The following is a 7,073-nucleotide window of genomic DNA, read 5'->3' on the forward strand; positions in this document are numbered from 1 at the left end:
GCTGAATAGTCTGGGGCTATTTTCCCTGGAGTGTCGGAGGCTGAGGGGTGAACTTATAGAGGTTTATAAAATTATGAGGGGCATGGATAGGATGAATAGACAAAGTCTTTTCCCTGGGATCTGGGAGTCCAGAACTAGAAGGCATAGGTTTAGGGTGAGAGGGGAAAGGTATAAAAGAGACCTAAGGGGCAACCTTTTCATGCAGTGGGTGGTACATGTATGGAATGAGCTGCCAGAGGATGTGGTGGAAGCTGGTACAATTGCAACATTTAAGAGGCATTTGGATGGGTATATGAATAGGAAGAGTTTGGGGGGATATGGCCTGGGTGCTGGCAGGTGGGATTAGATTGGGTTGGGATATCTGGTCGGTGTGCACAGGCTGGACCGAAGGGTCTGTTTCCGTGCTGTACATCTCTATGACTCTATGACTCTCACTGAACTGGCTTGAAGGTAGAAGTCAGGGAGTGGTGGTGGAGAAACTGCAGATGCTGGGGATCAGAGCTTAAAAATGTGTTGCTGGAAAAGCGCAGCAGGTCAGGCAGCATCAAAGGAGAAGGAGAATCGACGTTTCGGGCATAAGCCCTTCTTCAGGTAGTGGTGGAGGGTTGCTTTTCAGACTGACCAGTAGTGTGCCACAAGGACCGGTCTACTGCTTTTTGGCATTTATATAGTTTGGATGAGAACATTAGAGGTATAATTAGTAAGTTTGTAGATGACATTAAAGGTTACCTCAGAGTGCAACATGACCAGATGGGTCAATGAGCTAAGGGTAGCAGACTGAGTTTAGATAAATTTGAGATGTTGTATTTTCGAAAGGCAAATCAGGGTAGGATTTATACACTTGATGGTAAGGTCCTGAGGAGTGTTGCTGAGCAAAGAGACCTGGATCTGCAGGTTCATATTTTGTTGAAAGTGGAGCCCCATGTAGACAGGATAGTGAAGAGGGCATTTGGCATGCTTACCTTCATTGGTCAGTGCATTGACAGTAGTAGTTGGGAGATCATGTTGCAGCTGTACAGGACATTGGTTAGGCACTTTTGGAATACTGCGTGCAATTCTGATCTCCCTGCTATATATATAGAAAGGATGTTGTGCAACTTGAAAGGGTTCAGAAAAGGTTTACAAGGATATTGCCAGGGTTGGAGGGCTTGTAATATAAGGAGAGGCTGAATAGGTTGGGGCTATTTTCCCTTGAGCATCGGGAGCTGAGGGATGACCTTCTAGAGGTTTATAAAATTATAAGGGACATGAGTAGGATAAATATACAAGATCTTTTCCCCAGGGTGGGGGAGTCCAAAGCTAGAGGGTATAGGTTTAAGGTGAGAGGGGAAAGATTTAAATGAAATGTAAGGGGCAACTTTTTCACACAGAGGGTGGTGTGTATGGAATGAGCTGGCAGAGGAAGTGGTGGAGGCCGGTACAATTACAACATTTAAAAGGCATCTGGATGGGTATATGAATAGGAAGGGTTTAGAGGGATATGGACAAGTGCTGGAAAATGGGACTAGATTAATTCAGAATATCTGGTCAAGTTGGACCGAATGGTTTGTTTCCATGCTGTCCAGCTCTATGACTCTATGAAACCAACTAAGTGTATATAATAGTAATATCAATTGGCTCTCAAAGAATATGTTAGACTGAAAATTACTGTCACTGATTATTAATTGACAGAGGGACAGTTTTCTATCTGATGCATTTGTAGAGGCATTGAGCCATTACAAATAATGTCATAGCCATCAGTAACTAAGGCATCCAGATTTCCCTTTCAACTCCATTTTGATTTCTCCCTCTTCCTCTGTTCCTACCTCTCCTGCACTTTCCACGATTTGCATTGCCCTTAGTGGGCTTTGGATGTAAATCAATCAATTAGATGATACAGGTAATTTTCTGCTGGTGGTTATTAGGTGAAAAACATGCACAGGTTATTTGACGATGTGAAAAGAAAAGTTCAGTTGTGTGCAAGAGCACTACTGAATATTGAAAAAAATGAAAAGAAGGATCTCCATGTTCCTCCCCCACTCCATATTTCACTTTCACCTTTGGTGTTATTGGGTTATGCACGTAAAGTGAACAATGGGAAACATTGGCAACTTACTGGTGGCAGTTAATAAACCATGGGTGATCTTTTGGTCAGAGAAGTTGTGTGTGATAGCCCTTCTGTATTTTAAGAAATAAAAAGTACATTTAGGCTTCATTCGACAATGAACAAAAGGCTGAACTTTTAATGGAGTAAAGCTCCTCAGGTACTGTGTTGAAAAGATTGTCAAACAACGTTTGACATTGAGCCATATGAGGACATATTAGGGCAGGTGGCCATATATTTGATAAGGTTGTTGGTTTAAAGAAACATCTTAGAGGAAAGAGAAAAAAAGTGGCCAATTGTAGTTACTGAGTTTCAGATCTTAGGGCCTGGAAGATAAAAATATGTCACAAATTCTAAGGCAATGCAAGTCAGGTTTGTGCAGTTGAGGAGTGCTGGGATCAGGGAGGGTTAACAGCGGAGAGGATTACAGAGAAAAGGTGTGGTGAGGCCATGAAGGGATTTACAAACTCATATAAGAATTCTAAACTAGAAGTGCTTCTCTTTTGGGAGAGACTGCAGGTTCGTAAACACAGAGGATATGATTAAATCAGATTGGTGGAAATTAGGACACAGACACCAATGCAGCCCATGAACTGATGGTTACAATTTACACATGCATCATTTAATTAAAAGAATTGGTTTTTAACTAGATTTATTTGGTTTGTCAACATAATTCATGAACAGACTTATAATTAGTCTATCATGAGACATGATATATTCAGGTGCCTTTTCCAACCCATCTTCAATACATGCATCATTAACACAATCAAAAGCACAAAGGAATTTAGTACTTTTGGATGGGAACAATGATGGTTTATGTGTGACCACTTCTGGCATTCAGTGGCATCAATGCCAAGGAGATCAATAAATTTGTTTTATGACTCTTATTATCATATAATGCAGGTTTACAGCTGGAGGTGGGTTGAGGATATTTATTCCAGAGAGATTAATTTCACTTCTGGCCAGACGGCAGTGCAACGGCAATATGTTGCTTACCCAGGAGTGGGGATGGGGTGTGTTGGTTTTGCAGGGGTGGTGGAGCATTACTGATGGATATTGTTTGTGTTTGGTTACACCTCACTCTCACAAGACTGGTCACCCAGAGTACAAGACCTAGTGCTAACTAATGGTATTCTAAACACAAAAAAGAAAATTAACTGAAATATTTACAGTATTAGCAGCTATGTCAGACACTAGAGCTGACCTTTACTTCCTGCTCCTACAGTGAAATTGTACCCAAGAGGCAAGAAAGGTAAAACTCTCTCCCTCTGGTATTTACATGTGCTTTCTAATTACCTAGCTACTTATTTAATGTTGCCTTCTGTACACTTACATACTCAAATTATTCTTTAATTGTTTCCTTATCCACGGTGTGTATGGAGTAAACAACATGCTAGCTGTTCTCCATTGTAAAGAACTTGATTCTCAGAGTCTCTTGGTGATAATATGATGGTGCATGGTGCGGGTACACACACAGTAATTGTTGGGCATTGTGTTGCTTTGATGGTTACACGTTGACACCTAATGTCTTTGTCATTGATAGTTTCTATTGAAAAACTTTGTTCAATGCTTCAGCTTCTGTCTGCACCTGTGTGTGTGTTACCACTCTCAACATAGCGAAGGGCTGTACATAAGAATTACAAATAAGCATCTGTGGTGAAACCAACAAACTTAACTGGATCTAATGAATAGGTAATTGACCCGAAACTGTGGGCTGGATTTTATATAGTCAAAGAGTGTGGTGCTGGAAAAGTACAGCCAGTCAGGCAGCATCTGAGGAGGAGGTGTGTCGGCGTTTTGAGCATAAGCCCTTCATCAATCCTGATGGAGAGCTTATGCTTGAAATGTCGACTTTCCTGCTCCTCGGATGCTGCCTGATTGACTGTGTTTTCCAATACCATGCTCTGCAACTCTGATCTCCAGCATCTGCAGTTCTCACTTTCTCCTGGAGTTTGTCTGGGAGTAGCATTTAAAATAAGGCACCCATCCCTTCCCATCCACCCTTGAGCCAATCCCATAAACCAGACAGTGCTGACATCATCAGCAATCCTGCCCACGCTTACGTAAACTAATAGTTAATATGGTAATTACTAATATTATCCTGCCATGCCATAAGACAGTCGTTTTGGGCAAACAGGAAGGAGTGAGCAGCTAATATTTATAGGGAGTACATTTGTACATGTGGGGGAATCCCCCAGAAGCTAGCTCTCCAATGTCTACTGCATCTGGACTTTAAAACCCACCCTCTGCCTATTTTGCCCTCTCATTCCCCTCTCTCAGATGGTCAATCCTCCCAGCACCCCCATAATGCCCATGGTTAATGTGGGCTGCCCGAGTATAATTCTGTCTTATTTTTGGGACGTAGAAGCAGAATTAGACAATGCTGCCCATTTGCTCCACCATCTTGCTGCCTCACAGCACCAGGGCCCCAAGTTTGATTCCACCCTTGGACTGTCTGTGTGGAGTTTGAACATTGTGCCTGTGTCTGCGTGGGTTTCCTTTGGGTGCTCCGGTTTCTTCTCACAATCCAAAGATGTGCAGGTCAGGTGGGTTAGCCATGGGAAATGTGGGGTTACAGGGATAGCGTAAGGCCATATGTCTGAGTGGGATAATCTCTGGAGGGTTGGTGTGGACTCCATGGGCTGAATGGCCTGCTTCTAAAGGGAGGGATTCTATGATTCAATGGGATCGAGGGCTGATCTGATTACTCCACATTCCTTCTGAGCTCTGAGAACCTTTCACCCATTGCTCATTAAGTATATCTACCTCTGCCTTCAAAATATTCAAGGACTCTCCTTCCACCATCTTTTGAGGAAGTTTTCCAAGATTCATGGCACTTTGCAAGATAAAAAAATGAGTGACACATTATTTTTATACAGTCCACCCCTCAGTTTGAGATTCTCCCACCAGGAGAAACTCTGAATTAGAAGCTTGTGACTTCAAGTCTTTACCTGAGACCTGAACGTTGAATTTATGCTGATACTCCCGTTGGAGTACTGACAGAGTGCTGCACTGCAGGAGATGCTGCCACCGGCTGAGTTGGAAAACTGAGGACCAATACTGGTCCTTTCAGATAGATCTAAAGAATGCCAGTGCACCACAGAGGAACCTTGATTATCTGAAGGACACGAGCAGGGAGTATTCGCTTGGTTAATCGAATCCTGGATAATCCAATGCCAGCTAGCATAGTCTAGACAAGCATTGGGACCTTGCAATCTTGCCGGATAATCCGATATTTGGATAATTGAATGGCGGATAATTGAGGTTCCTCTGTACGTTGGAGAAGAACAAGGGAATCATGCACCGAATCAATCAGTATTTATCCCTCAGTCAATACCACGAAACAAAAATGATTTGGAACAAACCAAAACAAAAATTGCTGCAGAAACTCAGCAGCTCCAACAGCATCCATACAGAGAAAGTCGAGTTAACATTTCACACTGATGACTGTTCTTCAGATTTGATCATACTTCCAATACTGGTCCCAGGAGCTTGTGGTGCACAAACTGGGATCCATGTTTCCTGCATTACTGCTTTAAATCTGCTGCATTAGCTGTAAAGCCCTTTGGGGCATCCTTTGCCTTTGTGACTGGTGCTACAGACATGTAGGCCTTACCTTCTCTTTAGACCAATATTAAAGGGGCAGCTGAATCTCTGATGGTCAAGTTGCAAAACTTCATCGATTAAACGCTGAGGAAATTGGATAACTATGATCGACCTTTTGAAGTTGCGAACAAAAGCAAGAGAAATCACCCATGTCTTGTCAGCCTTTTGGCGATCTGTCATTCTCTAAATGGATTTCACATTTTGGATGTAATAGTCTAAAGTGCTTTGCAATTATCATAAGCTATGTCAAGTTGAAAACTATGCAGATAAGCAAGTTTCAGCAGAGCGCTTTGTAAAAAAATAACACTTCTGAAAATATTGTAGAAGGTTAACTGTGGCATTTTGCTGCAGTGGGGATTAGGATAAAATTTCCTTCATGATTTTCCTCTTTCGGTGCTGCTCCTGTGGAACTGTTCAACAAGTTAGCTCCATACACACTGGGGGTCTGTTATGACGGCTGCATCATTGTCGGGACACTGTGTTTACTTGATACGGTCAGTTGGAATTGGGATAAAACAATTCACTTAATTTTTATCTTGAATTTGACAAATTAAAATACATTTTAGAAAGGTCAGTTTCATTGACACCTAGTTTCTTTGTAACTGATACTTTCCGTGCCTGGTAAGGTGCAATGAAACAAACACAAGAACAAACAATTATGCTTTGTGTTTGTTTCAAGCTTATTCCGCTGCTCTGTGAGCAGAGCTCTTATCTCTGAGTCAGAAGTTCAGGGATTCAAGCTCCGATGAAGGGATTTGAGTATATAATCTGTACAGAGACTCCACTGAAGAACTGAGGAGGTGCTGCATTGTCAGAGAGCTCATCTGTTTCATCAGTTGTTAAACCAAAGTGCCTACTCTCCCAGCTTGGGTAGCATGGCTGCTCAGTGGTCAGCACTGCTGCCTCACAGAACTAGGGACCCGGGTTTGATTCCCATTGGGTGACTGTCTGTACGGAGTTTGCACATTCTCCCCATGTCTGTGTTCGTTTCCTCCCACAGTCCAAGGATGTGCAGATTAGGGTGGATAGGCCATGCTAAATTGCCCATAGTGTTCACGGATGTGCAGGCTAAGTGGGTTAGCAATGGGAAATGCAGGGCTACAGGGTTAATGTGAGGTGCTTTTTGGAGGGTTGGTGTGGACTCGAGGGACTGAATGGCCTACCTCCACACTGTAGGGATTCTCTAATGTATTTCATGGGATTTGTTTCATAGAGGACCAGAAGATTTCTTTATTGTGTCCTTGTTATTTATCCTTCAACTAGCATCAAGAAAAAGAATCAGCAGCTTGTTTTATCACTCCCTTATTGCAGTTTGTGAAAGTTTACTGCACTCAATGTGCCTTTCGTGCTTTGCACAAAAGTAACTGTTCTTCACATTGACTTT

Source organism: Chiloscyllium plagiosum, chromosome 15 (assembly GCF_004010195.1).
Source record: "Chiloscyllium plagiosum isolate BGI_BamShark_2017 chromosome 15, ASM401019v2, whole genome shotgun sequence".
Lineage (NCBI taxonomy): Eukaryota > Metazoa > Chordata > Chondrichthyes > Orectolobiformes > Hemiscylliidae > Chiloscyllium > Chiloscyllium plagiosum.